General features: G+C 38.4%; 1 pseudogene; it reads right to left on the bottom strand.

Moving 5' to 3' along the window:
• Positions 1-2,079: 2,079 nt before the first annotated feature.
• LOC145800340 (galactinol synthase 1-like) lies at positions 2,080-11,213 on the bottom strand (annotated as a pseudogene).
• Positions 11,214-22,781: the final 11,568 nt, after the last annotated feature.

The raw sequence follows: 22,781 nt of genomic DNA on the forward strand, positions 1-22,781 counted from the left end.
CCTTGAAGTTGAGCAACTTGATGTGAAGACCGGATTTCTTCATGGTGACCTTGAAGAAGAAATTTACATGGAGCAATTGGAAGGTTTTGTGGAAAAAGGGAAAGATAAATTTGTTTGCAAATTGAAGAAAAGTTTGTATGGCCTGAAGCAAGCCCCATAGCAATGGTACAAAAAATTTGACTCTTTTATGATAAATAATGGTTTTTCTAAAACCACTTCGAACCATTGTGTGTTTGTGAAAAATTTCCCGGATGGCAAATTTATTATTCTTTTGCTTTATGTTGATGACATGTTAATTGTGGGTCAAGATTCTACCATGATTAACAAGTTGAAGTTAGAGTTGAGTAAATCTTTTGTTACGAAAGATTTGGGACCGGCAAAGCAAATACTTGGTATAAAAATTGTTCGTGATCGCAAAGAGGGGCTGATTTGGTTGTCTCAAGAAAGCTACATTGAGAAAGTTCTTGAGAGGTTCAACATGAATAAAGCAAAGCCGGTTGGTTGTCCATTTGCAGGTCACTTCAAGCTTAGTTCGAATCAATGTCCTACAAGTGAGAAAGACAAAGAAGAGATGTTGAAAGTTCCTTATGCTTCAGCAGTTAGTTCTTTGATGTACGCCATGGTTTGTACAAGGCCGGATATTGCTCACGTCGTTGGTGTGGTGAGTCGTTTTCTCTCTAATCCGGGTAAAGAACATTGGGCAGCGGTAAAATGGATTCTAAGGTATCTTCGAGGGACTTCGAAGGTGTGTTTGTGTTTTGGGGATGGAAAGCCGATGCTTGATGGGTTCACAGATTCTGACATGGCCGGTGATGTTGATTCTAGAAAATCTACTTCGGGCTATTTGATGACTTTCGTAGGGGGAGCTGTGGCATGGCAATCAAAATTACAAAAATGTGTTGCTCTCTCAACTACCGAAGCTAAATTTATTGCCATTACGGAAGCTTGCAAGAAAGAGTTATGGTTGAAGAATTTTTTACAAGAGTTGGGTTTGAAGCAAGAAAAGTATGTGCTTTATTGTGATAGTCAAAGTGCTATTCACTTGAGTAAAAATTTTACTTTTTATTCAAGATCGAAACACATTGATGTAAGATACCATTGGATTCATGATGTGTTAGATTCGAAATTATTGCAACTCGAAAAAGTTTACACAGATGATAATATTTCGGATATGTTGACAAAGACTTTGTCGAGGGACAAACATTTAAAGTGTCGAACTTTGACGGGTATGGTTGATATCTCCACCTAAGTCGGTAGGAGGAGAATTGTTGGGTATATCTCCTTATTGGAGTGTGGGACCCAATTGGTTTGTTAAAAGAATTCTAATTTGATTTGGTTTGGGTATAATATATTTTATATATATTATATCTAATTTTTTGGAGACCTAATTCAATTTGATAACAACTAGATTTTGATGAAACAAATCTAAGATTTAACAATATATATATTGTTTTGTGTGCGTTCCGGAGTAGAGTAGCAGCTACAATTCAATTTGGTGGAAATAGTGTAGCGGCTAATTGATTTCGGGACTTGGGTAATCAATTTGGTGGACTTTGCTTTGTGAGTAGCAGTTTGTTTATCTCTAATTCGAAGTTGATTTGGGTTGTTATTTTGGGTCTTCTTCAACTCTGGCTTTGAAGATTTTGGTTCATCTATTTGGTGAGGTCTTTCCTCTTGTTTATTTGTGATTATTTGAAATTACCTAAGGGTGGTTTTGTAAGACCATTTGTGTCTCGTTTGTAATCATTTGGAAACTCTTTGGTTAATAGTGGAATCGGATTTCGATCCCGTGGACGTACCTCACATTGAGCGAACCACATAAAAATTCTTGTGTTGCTTTTGATTTAATTTTTTCGCATAGTTTTTATTCCCATTGATTGATTTACTTGTGGGGAATCACATATTTTCCCTAACAGCCATCTGGTGAACCTCTTATGGTATGGGGTTTACTACAATTGTTGGAAAAACCTCATACAAAGTCATACATACAATTACAACAATCTATCCACCATCTTTGTTTTTCATTCAATTGTTGGAAAAGCTCCTTGTTGAGGCAAAGAATAAAATCTCCATAATCACCTATTCAATAATTTGATAGCCAATTGAACCTTGGGCAAGAAATGCAAGAATCAAAGACATGATTGAGGGCCTTAATATGTTCTTCTGCCTCACTGGGATTGAATCTTTAGCGTTGAAATCAAGCAATTTATCATTATAAATATCCAACCATTTTGCGACCAACATTTTGACATCCTCTCTATCCATGTTAGCTTCTTTGCCGGTGTACTTCCTTGGCTTTGACCCCTTAAATTTTTGGAAATTAAAGTGAAAAAAAGTTAACAAAATGGACTTGTGTACCAAACTATGGTTCTAATTCAAATTAGCAAGACAAATGTGGAAGAAGTTCAAGAAGATTAACGGATTTTCTAGATTAGTTGGAAATACTTACAACTGCACAATAGTGCACTACTTTAACTTTTTTGAGCTCAGCAATCTCCAGATGGTACCATAAAATTGGAAGAACAAGGTTGTATACCACAGGAATGGGTTTGAACATGTGTTTAAAGAAGATGTTCGAGAAATCCTATAATTTACACCCAAAAAACAAAAAATTAGACAAAAGATGGATGTAATATTAGGTAACATGTAGACTATTTGATAGGATGTGGTGAGAAAATTTGTAACTTTAGGTATGCACTTTGATCTTTATTGTCTTTCTACAGTTGTATATATAGTGGCGGAGATGACTTCAATAAACCTCAGTACCACAGGGGACTTGGCAATCCCTCATATATCAAAATAGGAATCGACTACTCGTGCATCCAACTGAAAAGGTGCTATTGGGTTTTAATTATAAATTGTATATTTTGTACTACTTTTTAAAAGATCATTAATGCATAAAATCAAGTTGATTAAAGATCAATAACCGCATGGTCAGTATAATTTCAATAATAAACTGTTTAGATTTTTAATACTAATGTGATATAATCATGTGATTACTGAAAGTCAAACAATTAAGGTGGACCACAAATGGGCCCACCAAATCGAATAGTGCCTCTAGTTAAATGCCTAATTGGAGAGACTCCCATACATGGATATAATTCAGAATTTTAATTATCAGTTGACATGTATTAAAATTTTAAACTTTCAATACTAATATTCACTGATATGTATTGTTTGTATAGTACATATTCATACAAATCTCGATACAATTATTTAAATTATGCTATAACTGACTTGATCTGGAAAGATTCCTGGTGGGGTGATCTGTAGAGTCTTGAGCATGTTTTGGTAAGCCTCGTGGCTAGGTTCGAACACAAAAAAATTGAAGTACAAAGGAGGGGGTGAACCCATCTCAGTTGGCCATCTGACCTTTTTCGGGCATAGTTGGTAGTACCCAATGGAGTACTGAGGTGAGTGGCTTCATATATTCTCACAGAAACAGTCAGGGACGGCATAGAAGTAGCCGTCGGGCAAGTCAAAGAGGTAGTCGATGTTGTCAACAACTAGGATGTCTGCATCCAAATAGATCATCTGGTTGTACTCCTCAAACTGGATATTTAAGAACACCTATCAATTAATATGTTTCAAACAAAACTCCAATCTCTGGTTATTAACATAAGCAATAAGGCATATATTTTTGTGCTATGTAATTGGCTCTCTAACGACTGGTGGATTGGAACATAGATTTGATATTATTATGTAGATTAATTTTATTGGAGAGAACTAATTTATTGTGGGTTTTTTAAGTTACAAAAATCGCATGGTATTGACAGACCACCACCTTCCGCTTCTTGTTCTCCTCTTCCTTCCCTTTCTCCCTTCTCTGATTAAATGAAATCACATTTAGAATTTAGGACAAAATTATATGGAATCAACTCAGTGACAATTTACCATTGGATATAAGCAATATTGGTAAATTACTATTTTACCCTAGAAAAATGGCATGTGTTGATGAGGGTTGATTTGGAAAGTGATTTTTTTAGTACGGTTTTGATTTTTTGTTATAAAAAAAAACAAAAAAAAAAAACACAAAACACAAGAAAAAAATAAAAAATAAAATAAATAAAAACTAGTGATTGGGAAAGTGGCCTTTTATAGAAACATTCAAAAAATAGTGAAAATAAAAAGAAAATCCTTGATTTTTTTGGGTTTATTTTTGGGAGCCACTATTCTTACTCCATTTTGTTCCAAATACACTCTCTTATTTGTCCTTACTAGACATAGTTGCATTAATACCTTTGGAATTTTAATTTTTTCAAGGATTGTTTTTTGTGTGGAAGGGCATTCATGGAACTATGTATAATAAGGACAAAGAAGGGAGTATATTTAGAGTAAAGTAGAGTGAGAATAGTGGCTCTCTTGTTTTTTTTTTCTTAAATGACTTTTTGACTACATTAGTCAATTGTCAAACGTACCTCACAAATGATATTTTTGTCCAAAATCCTAATTGTGGTTTTCAATTAACCAAATTAAGATATAATTCAAAATTTAAGATCAAAACCGAGCAAATTAAAATTGTAACAGCCACAATAACTCAATGAACTAAGTATATGAACGACTGGTATAATTTTTTCAATATGAGAGAGAGAGAGAGAGAGAGAGAGAGAGAGAGAAAGTATAATAAATGAAAAACTCAAAACTGAGCCCAAGTGCAAGCAATAAGAAGATTGTGAAAGGCACAAGCATGAATGGCCAAAGCTAGCCAGGAGTACAAGGCTTAGTGGAGTATAGTACGTACTTACAGTCCACACACACAGCTTGGTGGAGTATGGCTTCACTGTGGATCCTTTCAATCGGAATCTGACTCTTCGGTGGGTAGATCGGCTCGATGATCTCATGAACGACACAACCTTCCTTGACACCTCAAGGCCTTATGGTGGTCCTCTGGCACGTCCGGCATGACTGCAACCACCAGTGGGTATGCACTCTTCACCTTTCTCAACCACTTAGCCAATGCAACTACACCTTTCACATAATCACCATTACCTGCTAAAAATGTCACGTATGCCCTTTTTAAGTACCCTCCATTCAGTGTTGGAACAACAGTACTAGTCCCCTTCACAACATTTACAAACGAGTATAGTTCCATTATAGACTACGGAAAAGAGGCTAAGAATGAGGATTGCTTTTGTTTCACAATTGGCACCAGCCCACTTTATAAATAGGCACCAAAACGACATGAAAATTATAATTTGTCTAAAAAATAAATCTTTTGACACTAAATTATTTAGCTTCTAAAAGTACATTTCTTCATGACATTTAAAATTTTACCATTAGAAGTTTTTTAATTTTTTTTTTTTGTTTTTTTTTTATAGTTTTGGGATTGACGTTTTTGTGATGACTCCATGACAATTGAAATTAATTTCCTAATATTTTTTACAACAAAATTTTTACTTATATAAACAAAAAGAGTAACGCTATACAAATAAAACATATAGCATTGTCACAAACAAAAAAAATTCATACATAATGCTAAAATAATTCCTATGAACCATTCAATGGTTACTGTCTTTTTTTTTTTTTTTCGTGAACAAAAAAAAGGATGCTCTGAAATGTCATCATGCACTACAAGAATTAACACTTTTGGCAACAAAAAAATTGATCGCTAAAAGTCTATTTTTGGTCGGCAAAAGTTATCCGCGACCAATTTTTTTGGTCGCTACTTTGGTCGCCAATTGAGGGTCGGCAAAAGTAATTCGCGACCAAAATTTTGGTTGGTCGGCAAAAGTTGGATTTGCCGACTAAATTTTTGGTCGCTAATTATTTAATTACCGCGACTAATTTATTTTGTCGCTAAAACACTTTGGTCGCGAAAAGTCGCCTTTTGCCGACCAAATTTCTTAGTCGCCAATTGACACATTTCGCGACCAAAAAATTTTGGTCGCCAATTGTGACATTCCGCGACCAAAAAGTTTGGTCGCCAATTGTGACATTCCACGACCAAAAAAGATTTTGGTCGCCATTTGTTACTTTCCGCGACCAATACTTTTGGTCGGCAAAAGTGAGTTTCCACGACCAAGAGCTGTTTTGGTCGGCAATAGATGTATTTTTTGCGACCAAAACTCTTGGTCGGCAATTGTCATTTTTTGCAAAAAAAAATTATTTATTTGTCGCGACTAATAAATTGGTCGCCAAAGCAGGAAAACAATACATCTGTAATTCCTAATAATTCATTCAATCCATAATAAACCTATAATTTTAAAGCATCATTCAAATTAACTGAATCATTAACATTCAATCACAATACATAATTCATTAACATTCGACACAATACAACTATTCTAAGTTTTCATTCACAAGTCACATCCATCTAGCATAACAATTTGAAACATAACTATTTGTTATCCATGCGCAGCTATCAACAAATAAAACTACTAATATTTGCTATCAACAAGTAAGGTGCTTAGCAGCTGCTTTAGCATCCTTTATGTTCCTAATGCACTCCACTACCTCCTGATTTGTCATTACCTGATACCAAAAGTCCAGTCTGTTCAGAGCATACATTACAAGGAAAAAGAGAAATATACACACAAAAAAAAAAAAAAAAACAGGTGCCAATAGAAACCAAACGCGGAATGGGACACAAAACTCTGTGTTCCTAGCATGACTGATATGATACAGATCAATTACAGCACCAAATTTCACAAGCAGCAATAGCTAGAAAATGTTTAATATCTATTGAATCAGCACAGACAGTGAACTGATATGTACCAATGATAACAAATGATTTAGTAAGAGAATTTTAAAATTTGTAGACAAAGTAGAAATGTATATATATATATACATATATATAATCACAATCTACAATATAAACAGAGTAATTAACACCAAATGACCCATAATACAGTGATGACGATAGTTTTTACCTTATCCGCTAGTTGAAAGCTCATGATTGCATGATAAGGGCAGCTAGTGTTGTCAATAAACATTGCCTAAACTTGGATTCAGGTATTTGATGGCATAGATCACTGTAGGTAAGTCTAGAACTGGAAGATATTTAAAAACTAAATCAGAACCAGCATGGTTTATGCTAAAACCAAGCAATGTATGCAGAGATATAAAAGTAACACCTACTACTTTGCATATTGGAAGGTTCCAGGTCCTGCCAAATTTAAATAGTATCTCATTGAGAATGTCGTTCAATGAAAAAGTGTCTACGTGTGTGTGTGTGTGTGTGTGTCATTCAACCATTATTTAATTATCCACTCTATCAAGGGTTATATGCTCACATAATTAAATAATTCATATATTCCGCTTCTACCATTTCCATTTACGGTGATCATCACTTGTGGATGACTCAAGGTTATAATTTTGCATGTAATACAGTGGCATCAAAATGATAACCATAATGATATACTTGGTTCTATTGATCTTAAGGAAATGTAACACACAAACCACGCCTAGGCCAAAGAAGTCCAAACCCACAAACTTATCTCCAAAAGGGGCTGACTCACAAAAGAGTGATGGAGACTTATTGGCTCACTAGGGTGGGACAACTACTGGATGTGGGCCGAATACACTTTTCTGTCCTTTGATCTTAAAGAAGTATAAACGAAACAGAGAGAAACCATATCGGAACAAAAATAAGTCCAAACTCATGCACTATATAGCGACCCCGGTCTTTTCCCATTTGATCATTGTATCCAGACTTGGGTTCCGTTTATTCTGTCATTGTATATTTGTTGTTGTTGTCCTTTATTTTCTCATTTGGAGTTATAGGATGCAATGGGCAGGTTTGTAGAAGGTTGGTTGAGCTTGGGAGCAAAGAGTTGCTGCCCAGATTTTTGACCCTTCGCTCGAGCGAGCAGTTCTTCGCTCGAGCGAGCTCTTTGTTTTGGTCCGTCGCTCGAGCCAGGGTTTCTTCGATCGAACGAGGATTGCGTTTTGAAGTAAGACCTGAGAGCAGAGGTTTTTGGCTCGAGCGAGCTTTTCTTCGCTCGAGCGAGTTAGTTCGTTCTTCGCTCGAGCGAGATTTCCTTCGCTCGAGCGTGTGTCTGGTTACAGACCTGAGGGTTTGAGTTCTTCGCTCGAGCGAGATTTCTTTCGCTCGAGCGAGATTTTGGGTTGTTGGCTCGAGCAAGGCCTCCTTGGCTCGAGCGTAGATTTTCTGTGTCTGGTCGCTCGAGCGACCAAGTCTTCGCTCGAGCGAGCCTGTCCAGTTTATATACGTAGCAGCGGGTTTTGTTCAGTTTTTTTTCATCTTCTTTTTTATTCCAAACCCTAGGTCCGACTTCTCTCTCTCCCCACTCACCTTCTCTCTTAGGTTTGATCTATTTAGAGTGTGTTTCTACCCTAGTTGCTTTATTAAAAAGATAGAGGGAGTCGAGGGCTTTCATTTAATCTGAACATTTGGCGATTTGGAGCACATTGGTATTTGGGTATTCATCTCTGTCTTCTCCATTTGGGTTGTTTTCTTCGAGGTAGGGATTTCCAACTCTATTTTATAAGTTTTGTTCTAAGTTTTGGTATTTTGATAAATTAGGGTTACTTTGATAATTTTGGGAAAAACCCTAGTTGTTTAAATTAATTAATTTGTATAATTAATTTAAGGGAATTGGGGAATTTGGTTAAATTCATGAAATTGGGAAATTTATTGATTAAATGGTGTAGTTGGATAATGTAAATCACTCGCCCATTGAATTGTTGATATATTTATTTCCAGTCTAGAAATAACTGTTTTGGGCTATCGGTGGAGGATAGTCGTGATTGTTGTAGACATTGCATGTGGATTAGGAATAACTGAAACTAATCACATTGGTTAAGTCATTAATTTTGATTATTGCATTGATACAGAAAATACGTGTATTGATTGAGCATTGCATTTGCATACATTGTTTTGTATGGGAGGAGATAGGGGATGTACTCCACGGTTTAGGGGAAGATAGGGGATGGACCTCTAAACCGGATTTTGTTTGGGAGGAGATAGGGGATGGACTCCATTAGCATCACTTTTATGTGTGCTTATTTATATAGAAGTGTTTTATTGATACAACACTAAAATGTGTATCAATCTGGAAGTATGAAGTGTTTTGATTTGAGCTTGAGTCTCATTTGTTTGCTGATATTGGAAGGATGTGAATATGATATATATAATTCACTGTTGTAAGTTTGGCCAGGTTCTGAGCCATGTTGATAAAATTGGAAAGTAAAACGTGTCTTAGACAATAGTGTCATGAGACTGTAAAATGAAGTAATTGATTATCTTGGTTAACCATTTGTTGAATGCTATTGCTTTATTCATTGCTTATATGTGGTTTAGTATATTTCTACTGGGCTGTGGCTCACCCTTTATGGGAACATCATTTTCAGGTTCAGGTGATAAGCTACCTCCAAGGACTTAGCTTGGAAGGACTTGGACTTTGAAGACTATTTCTAGTTATTTTTTTTTTTTCATTGTTAGTACATGTAAACACTCAAGCCTAGGGCTTTATTTATATTTGAGTTAGAACTCATACTTTTGGTGTCCAAGTGTTGGCTTGGAAAGATGTAAGCCGTTAGGGCATTTAATTTGATGTTACATGTAATGTTTTTGTTTAGTATGACTCTGATGAATATTATAATGAATTATTGAAGTGTTTTCTTTAAATAATGCATGTCATTGATATATATAATGGGTTAATTTTTGAGGGCGTTACACACTACCTCCAGAAGGGCATAACACTAAGATGACTGGAGAGTTATAAGACCCACTAAAATGAGACAACTATGCGATGAGGGACGAGATACACTTTTCTTTCTTTTGTTCTTAAGGAAATCTACAGATTGATAAACTACACCTGGCCCAAAGAAGTCCAAACCAACGCACAAACACAATGATATGCTAGTATCTTGTTTCTTTTCACTTTGTTTATCTCCAGCTGCTTCAGTAATGAATTCAATTGATAATAGAATGCAGCAGCATACCTCCTGCAAAATATTTTTCAAGACAGAATGGGCTACTGAGAGAACCTCCTGCATAAAGAAGCTTTGTATCTTTTCAGCAAGACCAGAAACATCCCCAATCAATGCATAAGCATCAACCACCTATAAAGCATTGAAACACTCGTATCAAGAAAAAAATGAAAACAACAAGAATGCTGAACAACAATTGTTACTTTCTTTTTTTCTTTTTACCATTGTATTGGCTAAGTTACTTGTGCTGTGTTTCGTGTGTGTGTGTAAGCAATGGACATGTGTGTCCCCCAAGCATCAGAAGTGTGTCTTGGTCTAAAACTAATAAAAAATAATAATATAACACATTTGACTATATGCCCAACACATGTCAGGAAGTGTCCATGCTGGTAACAAGACCAACATGTGGACATGCACATTTGACTATATGCCCAAAATATTGTTATTTGGATTTTGGACATGGACATGCACCTTGGAAGTTTCCATACTGGTAACAAGTCCATTGAAAAAACCAACCACGTAATGAATGCATAAAAAGATGTCAGAGAGAGCAGAACACATCAAACATTGCAACAATGATTAATCCCCAATCAATAATTACTATAAGAAAAGAATTGTAACAATTATTTAATAATATCCAGTTTTGACTATTGACTAATGATATCTAGTACTAAATATTGATATGAACAATAAAATATTCCAAAAAAAAGTAAAACCAAAAGAATTTTAACCTAGAATGATTGAAGTAGAAATTGCATTCCTGATGCAAAATCCAAAAAATCAAAAATAAAAAGACCAACATGTGGGAAACAGAGTATAAAAGCAAAGAAAGAATTGAGAATTGTAACCAATTTCCCCAAGAAATAAAATTGACAAGACCAGGCATCTTCTGGTTGATATAAAGTATACAGATCATTATACAGGCCGACAAGTTGAACATCTCAATAACAATACCAGATGATGCAGTTAAATCACCATACATGTTCCAAAGTACATTTCCTTATATTACAAAGAAAACCAGGTATCAATTTATAAAAAAAAAAAAAATTATTGTCCTAATTAGGTCAACAATTGATCCAAACCTAGAGCCCGCTTGAGCGTTGATCGAGCAAGGCAATTTGGAGCTTTTTGGAAAATAAAAGCGTGCTCAAGCTCGAGCTGGAATCAAGCCCACTTCATGTGGGACCTTTTGGAGTTGAAACTCCAAGAATCCACCTAACCAACTCACTTGGGTTGTTATACATGCCAATACAAAAGTTGTACACAGTTTCTAAGAATCCCACACTTCTTTTAAGAATTAGAAGATCCACAACCTCCATATTTAAATTGCAAATGAAAATCTCATTCCACAAGTAATTTAGTTTAATCTTTCTACACCTATATCAATCTTTAAAATGGAGAGTAAATTAAAAATTTGGAAAAAAAAATGCAGAGAGTTGTAGAATTCTAAAGAAACAATGTAAAATTTTAGGTGAGAGAAGACGACATGACAATTCCATGACTATAATGATGGATTTTGTTCTAGCAAACGTGGGTGTTTTGCAATGTTTAAGGTGGTATGGATTGAAGCAAATAAGATCGTTAGCTATAAGACACCATTTTGGATTCCTAAAATAAATTATTGGTGAAGTTCAAGGATGTAGTGAGTGGTGATGGGTGGTGCATGGTGGTAGAAGACAACAATGGTAATTGTTGTGGTGATGGTTATAGTGTGATCACTTGCTAAAGATGGTTTTGTTGTTTGGTTGTTTTTGTTTCGGCCATGTGGCATGGGTGTCATGTTGGATGGTTGGGTTTGATGAAGAGCGGAAAAGAGAGAGAGAGAGAGAGAGAGAGAGAGAGAGAGAGAGTTGAAAGATTGGGTGACAATGGTCTTGTGAGGCTATGGTCGCGAAGTGTGGGTGGCAGTGTTTCGTACTTATCATCATTCATGGGGATGATAATAGTGCGTTTGGGTAAAGGGAGATGACAGCATGGAATCACCGAGTTTATTCAAGAAGTGAATCAGTAATTTAGGAATTTACTATTCGAAAAAGTCATTTTAGATAGAAAGGATAATATAAGAAATTCATTGCTTTTGTTAGAGTTGTTTTTGATAGGGTGGATCAATGTAATTTTGTCAAAACACTTTTGCAATGTAGTATAATGTAATGTAATATGCCGACCAAAGTAAAATGTTGTCCAATAACACTTTTGTACTTTTGCCTAATGGAAAATGCACGAAACATTAATTTGGACAGTATTTTACACTGCTTCGATCAGTGTATGTTGCATATAGGTTGGCATATGCAACATACACTGCTTCCCAAAGTACATGAAACATTAATTTGGACAGCATTTTACCTAATGGAAAGAAATAATAAATTTCAGTGGAAAGGTCAATGCAAGTTTGCATATGCCGTATTATTTTACCACATTCTACAACTTTAGGAACAAACACATGCCAACAATGTATACTCAATCGAGCTAAAGAATTCTTGGAAACATATGAGAGAAACAATAGAGCCGATATTTGCACTTGACAAAATATTTATATCAGAATAATAGAAGTAGACCGCTTTCCATGATTTTAAACATCAAAATCAGCAATTTTTTTTGTTGAATCCTTGTTACCTGTATTTTGATAGTCTCTGGGCTTACCCCAGAGGTTGCTCCAATATGATTCAGTTTGATCAGAACCCTTCTGCTTCATCATCCTCACTTTAGCTTTTTCCTGGACACAATATATATAAGCCATTCGTCAAACCTAACACTGTTTTGATTTATAATAACAAAAATCAATGAACATAACAAATATACCTGCCCAGTGCAGCATTAAAAGATGAAACATGATGCAGACAATATCCAAGGTCAAAACATAAAGAAAATCGTAGGTTTAATATATATCTCAACTGGAATGCCATCATTCTCGTCATTCCATGTTTGTGGCCTATTTAGGAAACATTTGCTTCACTAATACAAATAATAATTGCCATGTGAAATTGTAGGCAATGCAGTTTAAAAATGCATTGCTAATAATGAATAAAGAAGATTACAAGAAAGGCTTTTATAAAATCAAAAAAAGCATAGATATGAAAAATATTGAGACACCAAATAATAGCTGAAATCCAATACAGAAGAACCCACAAAAAAAGAAAATGAAGAAAAAGGAAAAAATATCAGAGTTTTTACCAACATTTTAGCTTGTCTCTTTTCCCATCGAGAGGTTGCCTGCCACATTGGAGTAATTTGATGAAAAATAATAATCAAATACATTAATACTGAAAAGATTAAAGTATGCTAGCAGTTTAATTATCTCTATCAGAGATCTTCCTAAGAGACAAGGTCTGCTGCTAGAAAACTTTTCAAGGTTTTCAATGATTTTGCCTATTGATGACAGCAATAAGTATTTAATGCGGCATTGCCATCAAATAACTACTGACTAAAGAGCTGCAAATATCAAACTATCCATTCCTTGTACCACAACCTCTTTGAAATGCCACCTGAAGAACTTAGTAACTGATTAAAGAACCAGCATTTAGAAATAGATGAAGGAATTTGTGAGCATAATTTGACACTTTATTCAATAAAAGAAAGTTGTCAACAGGAAAATAATTAAATTCCATCGAATCCTATGAAAATCTCAAAAGGTGTTAATAACACAAGACGTTGTGCCTGAATAATTGCAATCAAGTTCACTAAACCATACAAGGCACAAAAGCAGCATAAATATTTTAGGTTCTTTAAATAGATATCAACTTTGTTTTTACTAAGTAATTCACTTTCATAAATGAATCAAAAGTTTGAGCACTACTACATTTCAGGAGGTTATCAGGGACAATGAGGCATGGTCAAACCATTCAACTAAACTATGTTCTGATCAACTAAACAAATAATAGTCTCCAAGATGGCAACATTAATTCCTACACAAAAGTTCAACATTAATTCCTATACAAAAGTCCCATATCACCCGATTACTAGTAAGCATATAAGCGTAAGGACACCCTCACCCCAATAGTTAGCTTTTGAGTTGAGTTCTACCCATGACCATGTAACATGGTATCAAAGCCAGAGTACTCAGGTATGGGTAGGGTGTGTGTCCCTGGTATGCACATCGCAAGTGCTGCCGAGTGAGCACGCTGGGCGTGAGGGAGGGTGTGAAGCAAAGTCCCACATTACTAAAGTAACATTAAGTATATAAGCATGAGCGCACCCTTACCTCAATAGCTAGTTTTTGAGTTGAGTCTTACCCAAGACCATGTAACAAGCAAGCCATCACTCAGTTCATCCCTATAGGAATTGTACAATGAACAATTAAGAATTGAGGTCTTACCATTCTAAAAACATCCACCAAAGAAGATCCCATTTCTGAAAGCATCAGTGCAACCTGATTGTCATTAATGAAAACCGTTAATTTTTAACTATTTCAGTTTTTATTTTTAATGAACTTGACAAATGAACAAAGTTATCATGCACAGTACTAAGGCATACTTTTAATGTGAGATGAAGATTTTCTTCCTTTTTATTTTTTATTTATTTTTATTTTAAAGTAACTGACAATGTCACATATTAGATATAGCAACCCCGGTCTTTTCCCATTTGATTATAGTATCCGGACTTAGGTTCCGTAGATTCTGTCATTGTATAAATGTTGTTGTTGTCCCTTATTTTCTCATTTGGAGTTAGGATGTGTTGGGCAGGTTTGTTTCAGGTTGGTTGGGTTTAGAAATCAAGTGTTGCTGTCCAGAATTTTGGATCTTCGCTCGAGCGAGGAGTTGGTCGCTCGAGCGAGCTGTTGTTTTTGATTCTTCGCTCGAGCCGGGGTCTGGTCGCTCAAGCGAGAGTTTGCGTCTAGTTTGGACCTGTAGCTTTGCATTCTTGGCTCGAGCGAGCTTTTCTTTGCTCGAGCGAGTATTTCTTGTGTCTGGTCGCTCGAGCGACCAAGTCTTCGCTCGAGCGAGCCTGTCCAGTTTAATTAGACAGCAGCGGGTTCTAATCAGTTTTCATCATCTTTTTAGATTCCAAACCCTAAGGTCCGACTTCTCTCTCTCCCTACTCACCTTCTCTCTTAGGTTTGATCTATTTAGAGTGTGTTTCTACCCTAGCTGCTTTATTAAAAAGATAGAGGGAGTCGAGGGCCTTCATTTAATCTGAACATTTGGCGATTTGGAGCACATTGGTATTTGGGTATTCATCTCTGTCTTCTCCATTTGGGTTGTTTTCTTCGAGGTAGGGATTTCCTACTCCATTTTATAAGTTTTGTTCTAAGTTTTGGTATTTTGATAAGTTGGGGTTACTTTGATAATTTTGGGAAAAACCCTAGTTGTTTAAATTAATTAATTTGTATAATTAATTTAAGGGAATTGGGAAATTTGGTTAAATTCATGAAATTGGGAAATTTATTGCCTAAATGGTGTAGTTGGATAATGTAAATCACTCGCCCATTGAATTGTTGATATATTTATTTCCAGTCTAGAAATAACTGTTTTGGGCTATCGGTGGAGGATAGTCGTGATTGTTGTAGACATTGCATGTGGATTAGGAATAACTGAAACTAATCACATTGGTTAAGTCATTAATTTTGATTATTGCATTGATACAGAAAATACGTGTATTGATTGAGCATTGCATTTGCATACATTGTTTTGTGTGGGAGGAGATAGGGGATGTACTCCACGGTTTAGGGGAAGATAGGGGATGGACCTCTAAACCGGATTTTGTTTGGGAGGAGATAGGGGATGGACTCCATTAGCATCACTTTTATGTGTGCTTATTTATATAGAAGTGTTTTATTGATACAGCACTAAAATGTGTATCAATCTGGAAGTATGAAGTGTTTTGATTTGAGCTTGAGTCTCATTTGTTTGTTGATATTGGAAGGATGTGAATATGATATATATAATTCACTGTTGTAAGTTTGGCCAGGTTCTGAGCCATGTTGATAAAATTGGAAAGTAAAACGTGTCTTAGACAATAGTGTCATGAGACTGTAAAATGAAGTAATTGATTATCTTGGTTAACCATCTGTTGAATGCTATTGCTTTATTCATTGCTTATATGTGGTTTAGTATATTTCTACTGGGCTTTGGCTCACCCTTTATGGGAACATCATTTTCAGGTTCAAGTGATAAGCTACCTCCAAGGACTTAGCTTGGAAGGACTTGGACTTTGAAGACTATTTCTAGTTATTTGTTTTTTTTCATTGTTAGTACATGTAAACACTCAAGCCTAGGGCTTTATTTATATTTGAGTTAGAACTCATACTTTTGGTGTCCAAGTGATGGCTTGGAAAGATGTAAGCCGTTAGGGCATTTAATTTGATGTTACATGTAATGTTTTTGTTTAGTAAGACTCTGATGAATATTATAATGAATTATTGAAGTGTTTTCTTTAAATAATGCATGTCATTGATATATATAATGGGTATATTTTTGAGGGCGTTACAACTTGGTATCAGAGCGTACCGGGTTTGAATACTTTGGGTACGTGGGAAGTGATTAGTATCACAATGGGTTCGTCTCGTTTGATAGAGACTTAGTGTAACGTTATATGCTTATGTGATAACATGTTTATGTGATTATGTGGGTATGGAATGTAGTTTCTGGGATGATGATTGGACCCTTGAGTTTCTAGTAGTCTTGTTGGAAAGGCACTTGATCACTGCTGCTTCCAACCGGAACTATAGTAACGCATTGGGACTATCATTATCCGGGAATGAAATTCGTAGATGCTTATGTGATTATGTGCTTACGTGGAATGAATTATTGTTGTCCAATGCATTAGGACGTGAGTGTTTAGCTTCAGCACATTTATTAATGTGCTAATGTCTTTGTTTCCTTTATTAGGATGTCAGGACGAGGACGAGGACGCGGTAGGCGTGGTAGGCCAGGTAGGCAGGAGGTGCCTGTGCCAGAGGAGATTCCGGCAGTTCAGGAGGGAATTGGCCGGGCCAATGTGGCCGAGCCAGTAGGCCAGCAGGCTATGAGCGCTCTAGCCCGAGAGATAGCAGGGGCATTCAGGGAGTCAGTAGGCATTCTCAGAGCTGAGAATCAAGCTTAGGTTGTTGTTGCGGATGCAGGACCTTCCTTTCTAAAGAGGGAGTTCTTCCGGTCTAATCCGGATGAATTTGTGGGTGATCCTAAAGAGCCGCTTAAGGCAGATGAATGGCTCGAACAGACAACGAAGACGTTTGAGATGCTTGGCATCGAAGACGAGGGGTTGAAAGTGACCTTGGCATCTTTCCAGTTGAAGAGGGATGCGGGTCAATGGTGGAAGTTTACTAAGGGTCGTATAGGAGGTACGTGGGAGGCTTTTGTAAATGCTTTCCAAGAGAAGTTCTTATCTCCAGCAGTCAGGGAGAAGTTGAGAGACCAGTTTTGTCAGCTTAAGCAGTCGAGTTCTTCAGTGGCCGAGTTTGAGGCTGCATTTACTAGCTTGTCCAGGTTTGCACCTGAGTTGGTGGCGTCTGAGGAACGCCGTTGTATCGAGTTTGAGAAGAAGTTGAGGCGTGGCCTCAAGCTGAGAGTTGGGGGAACTATGATTCGGGATTATGGGCGTATGGTTGATGCTGCAGCCCACATGGAAATCATGATGCAGGAGGAGGAGGAAGGACAGAAGGGCTCCAAGAGGAGTCAGGATGGTCAGAGTGATGGTAGGAGACAGAAGGGTTTTAATCCCCAGCAGTCTCAGGGTAGCTTTTCTAGATCGACTTTTCCTGTGCCGAGTGCTAGTTCGGGGAAAGGCAGTCAGGGAGACATTACCTGTTTCAAGTGTGGCCAGCTGGGCCACAAGTCTCCAGTTTGTCCTCAGAGGGGAGGAGTGCAGAGAGCAGCATCATCTTCGGCTCGATCTCAGAGCCAGAGTCAGGGTAGAGGCCAGCCACTCTCGTGTTATCAGTGTGGTCAGCCAGGGCATATGAAGAGGTATTTCGCTCAGTTAGGTGGCACACCTGGTGCATCTGGTTTGAGGCAGATTCAGGGTCAGCAGCCAGCTCAGTCGGGTCAGGCCTCGAGGGCCAATCAGGGGGCTTCATCGTCCCAGTCAGTGCAGCAATCTTATGCTCCTAGGGGTGAGCAGGTTGATCAGAGGTCGTCTGGGCACGTGTACGCTGTCACCGCGCAGGATCTTGTACTGGCACCATCAGTTGTGAGAGGTACCTTCTTGTTTTGCAACTCGGTTGCTAATGTTTTGATTGATACGGGTGCATCCCATTCCTTTGTGTCTGCTGCACTTGCATCTATTTTGGAGTTGGAGTTAGCACAGTTAGTATCTCCTATTTGTGTAGTGTCACCTCTTGGGGGTGAATTGATTTTGAAACAAGGTGTTAGGGGTTGTGATATAGAGGTTGATTACCATAGAATCCCATTTTCATTTGTAGTTATGCCTATGAGGGGTTTCGATGTTATTTTGGGTATGGACTGGTTATCGTCATACCGGGCAGTTATTGATTGCTACCGCCAGAGGGTCACTTGTTGTACCGTGAGCGGAGAGTATTTTCATTTTCTGGGGGACCGGGTTGGTAATGTGTTGCCACCGGGGTATGTTCCGCGAGGACGGAGTGAGCTTAGTGGTCTACTTGCTAACCTTTCGATTAGTGAGGATGATGAGACTCAGATTGTGTTGCCAAGGGTGGTTTGTGAGTACTCGGACGTCTTTCCCGAGGATATTATTGGTTTGCCACCGCATCGGGAGATTGAGTTCTCTATTGACCTAGTGCCCGGCACGGCGCCGATTTCTATGGCACCTTATCGTTTTGCCCCAGCCGAGTTAGTTGAGTTGAAGATTCAACTCTAGGAATTGCTAGATAAGGGTTTTATACGTCCTAGTGTTTCGCCGTGGGGAGCACCGGCCCTCTTTGTTAAAAAGAAAGGTGGTGCTTTGAGACTTTGCATAGATTACCGGAAATTGAATCGGGCTACGGTTAAGAATAAGTACCCTATGCCTCGTATAGATGATCTGTTCGATCAGTTGAAGGGTTCCCGTTGTTTCTCGAAGATAGACTTGAGATCGGGTTATCATCAGTTGAGAGTCAGGGAGGAGGATATTCCGAAGACGGCATTCCGTACACGGTATGGCCACTATGAGTTTCTGGTGATGCCATTTGGGCTCACCAATGCACCGGCAGTTTTTATGGATTTGATGAACCGGATATTCCGGGAATTTTTAGATCGTTTTGTAGTCGTCTTCGTGGACGACATCCTTATCTATTCACCTTCTGAGGAGAAGCACAAGGAACACTTGAGAGTGGTGCTTGAGTTACTTAGAGCCCATAAGCTTTATGCTAAGTTTGGGAAGTGTGAGTTCTGGCTAGAAGAGGTCAAGTTCTTAGGCCATGTAGTTTCTGGGGAAGGAGTGTCTGTTGATACATCCAAGACTGAGGCAGTGCAAGATTGGGCACAGCCCAAGAGTGTGTTTGAGATCCGCAGTTTTCTGGGGTTAGCTGGGTATTACCATCGGTTTGTGAAAGATTTCTCCAGATTAGCTTCGCCTTTGACTAGATTGACTCAGAAGGGAGTCAAATTTGTATGGGGTGAGACTTGTGAAAAGTCGTTCCAGGAGTTAAAAGTTAGACTGACCACCGCTCCAGTATTGATTATTCCAGAGAGAGGGTTGGGTTATGCAGTCTATTGTGATGCCTCACGAGAGGGTCTGGGTTGTGTGTTAATGCAAGAAGGGAAAGTAGTTGCCTATGGCTCACGTCAGTTGAAAATTCACGAGCAGAATTACCCTACGCATGATCTATAGTTAGCAGCTGTGATATTTGCCTTGAAGATTTGGAGGCATTATCTTTATGGTGAGAGGTTCGAGGTGTTCTCGGATCATAAGAGTCTGAAATATTTGTTTACACAGAAAGATTTGAACTTGAGGCAGAGGAGGTGGATGGAATTTATAGAGGATTATGACTTTGAGTTGCATTATCATCCGGGAAAGGCCAATGTGGTGGCCGATGCCCTTAGCAGAAAACCTGTTGGTGACATAGCTAATATAGCCATCCGAGAATGGGAGATGTTGGGTACACTTGGGGAGTTTGACTTACTTCTGGGCGAATCCGTAGAGGCTGCGGCATTGTTTTCTATTGTTGTACAGCCTACACTTGTGACTCGAGTGTTAGAGGCTCAGAGGGGTGACCTTGAGGTAGAAACCCTCCGTGAGAAGATTTCTGGTGGGAAGGTTGAGAAGGGTTTGGCAGTGTATCCCGACCTCAGTGTGAGATACCGAGACCGTCTGTTTGTGCCGGAGTCTTGTCGAGAGGAGGTACTCCGATATTTTCATCATTCACGCCTTGCGGTGCATCCGGGAGGCACTAAGATGTATCGGGATTTGGGTCGCCAGTTCTGGTGGCGGGGTATGAAGAGAGATGTGGTAGCTTTCGTATCTAAGTGCCTTACTTGTCAGCAAGTAAAGGCCGAACATCAGAGGCCAGCGGGTTTGTTGCAACCCTTGCCTATTGCCGAGTGGAAGTGGGAACACGTCACTATGGACTTCGTTGTGGGTCTTCCGAGGACTCAGCGGGGTAGTGATGCTATTTGGGTGGTTGTAGACCGGTTGACTAAGTCGGCGCACTTCATTCCTATGCGCGTGAGAGATTCGGTAGATCATCTTGCCGACTTGTACATTCGGGACATAGTGAGGTTACACGGGGTTCCAGTGACGATCGTCTCAGATAGAGATCCTCGTTTTACTGCCAGGTTGTGGCAGAGTTTGCAGAGTGCCTTAGGCACTAAGTTGACCTTTAGCACGGCTTATCATCCTCAGACTGACGGGCAGTCCGAGCGTACTATTCAGATCCTTGAGGATATGCTTCGGGGTTGTGTTCTAGACTTTAGTGGGTCATGGGAGAGGCACTTGCCGTTGGTGGAGTTTGCCTACAACAACAGTTTCCAGTCTAGTATCGGTATGGCACCGTTTGAGGCCTTGTATGGCCGACCGTGTAGATCTCCTGTTTGTTGGGCCGATGTGGGTGATGCACCTCTGTTGGGTCCGGAGTTGGTGAGGGAAACGACGGAGAAAGTTAAGCTTATCCGTAAGAGACTTGTTACAGCACAGAGTCGTCAAAAATCTTATGCCGACCGTAGGAGGAGACCTTTGGTGTTTGAGGTGGGTGATCATGTCTTTCTGAGGATATCACCTAGACGGGGTTTGATGAGATTTGGGAAGAGCGGGAAGTTGTCCCCTCGGTTCATTGGTCCTTTTGAGATCCTTGAGAGGATTGGCGAGGCTACCTATCGTCTAGCTTTGCCACCGCAGTTGTCCGGAGTACATGACGTGTTTCATGTGAGTATGCTTCGAAAGTATGAGCCGGATCCATCACATGTGTTGGATTGGACCGATTTAGTGGTTGATGAGGATGTTTCGTATGAGGAGAGACCGGTTCGGGTCTTAGATAGGCGGGATCAAGTTTTGCAAGGCAAAACCATCCCTTTGGTCAAAGTTTTGTGAAAACATCACGGAGTGGAGGAAGCCACTTGGGAACGTGAATTGGAAGTTCGCCAGAAATACCCGGACATGTTTATTGATTTGTAATCATGTATTTAGATTTTGTAATATTGTTGAACTTAAGAGCTTTATATATGTCTTAAGTTGTAAAACATTGAGTATGTTTTGGTAAATGGGTGTATCATAGAAGTTTAGTGTAGCATTGCAGATGTTGATTACATTGTTGAATGTGTTGTATATATCTTGCAATTGAATATGATATGGGAATTGCTAACATTGAAAGGAATAATGCATAATGGTGATGCAGGTTGAAATATATGTTGTTTTATATATTGTGAGATGCCTCTTAATAAAGAGATGAAGTGACCAATATTGGGTCAAGTTGTTTATTATTGTTATATAATATCTTTTGGAATTGACAAAAAAAAAAAACCTACTTTCAAAAAAAAAACTTGTGCTTAATTTCAGGGACGAAATTCTTTTAAGGGGGGGAGGTTATAGCGACCCCGGTCTTTTCCCATTTGATTATAGTATCCGGACTTAGGTTCCGTAGATTCTGTCATTGTATAATTGTTGTTGTTGTCCCTTATTTTCTCATTTGGAGTTAGGATGTGTTGGGCAGGTTTGTTTTAGGTTGGTTGGGTTTAGAAATCAAGTGTTGCTGTCTAGAATTTTGGATCTTCGCTCGAGCGAGGAGTTGGTCGCTCGAGCGAGCTGTTGTTTTTGATTCTTCGCTCGAGCCGGGTCTGGTCGCTCGAGCGAGAGTTTGCGTCTGGTTTGGACCTGTAGCTTTGCATTCTTGGCTCGAGCGAGCTTTTCTTTGCTCGAGCGAGTATTTCTTGTGTCTGGTCGCTCGAGCGACCAAGTCTTCGCTCGAGCGAGCCTGTCCAGTTTAATTAGACAGCAACGGGTTTTAATCAGTTTTTATCATCTTTTTAGATTCCAAACCCTAAGGTCCGACTTCTCTCTCTCCCTACTCACCTTCTCTCTTAGGTTTGATCTATTTAGAGTGTGTTTCTACCCTAGTTGCTTTATTAAAAAGATAGAGGGAGTCGAGGGCCTTCATTTAATCTGAACATTTGGCGATTTGGAGCACATTGGTATTTGGGTATTCATCTCTGTCTTCTCCATTTGGGTTGTTTTCTTCGAGGTAGGGATTTCCTACTCCATTTTATAAGTTTTGTTCTAAGTTTTGGTATTTTGATAAGTTGGGGTTACTTTGATAATTTTAGGAAAAACCCTAGTTGTTTAAATTAATTAATTTGTATAATTAATTTAAGGGAATTGGGGAATTTGGTTAAATTCATGAAATTGGGAAATTTATTGCCTAAATGGTGTAGTTGGATAATGTAAATCACTCGCCCATTGAATTGTTGATATATTTATTTCCAGTCTAGAAATAACTGTTTTGGGCTATCGGTGGAGGATAGTCGTGATTGTTGTAGACATTGCATGTGGATTAGGAATAACTG

The sequence above is a fragment of the Camellia sinensis genome, chromosome 10 (genome assembly GCF_055761805.1).
Source record: "Camellia sinensis isolate YWXY chromosome 10, ASM5576180v1, whole genome shotgun sequence".
Lineage (NCBI taxonomy): Eukaryota > Viridiplantae > Streptophyta > Magnoliopsida > Ericales > Theaceae > Camellia > Camellia sinensis.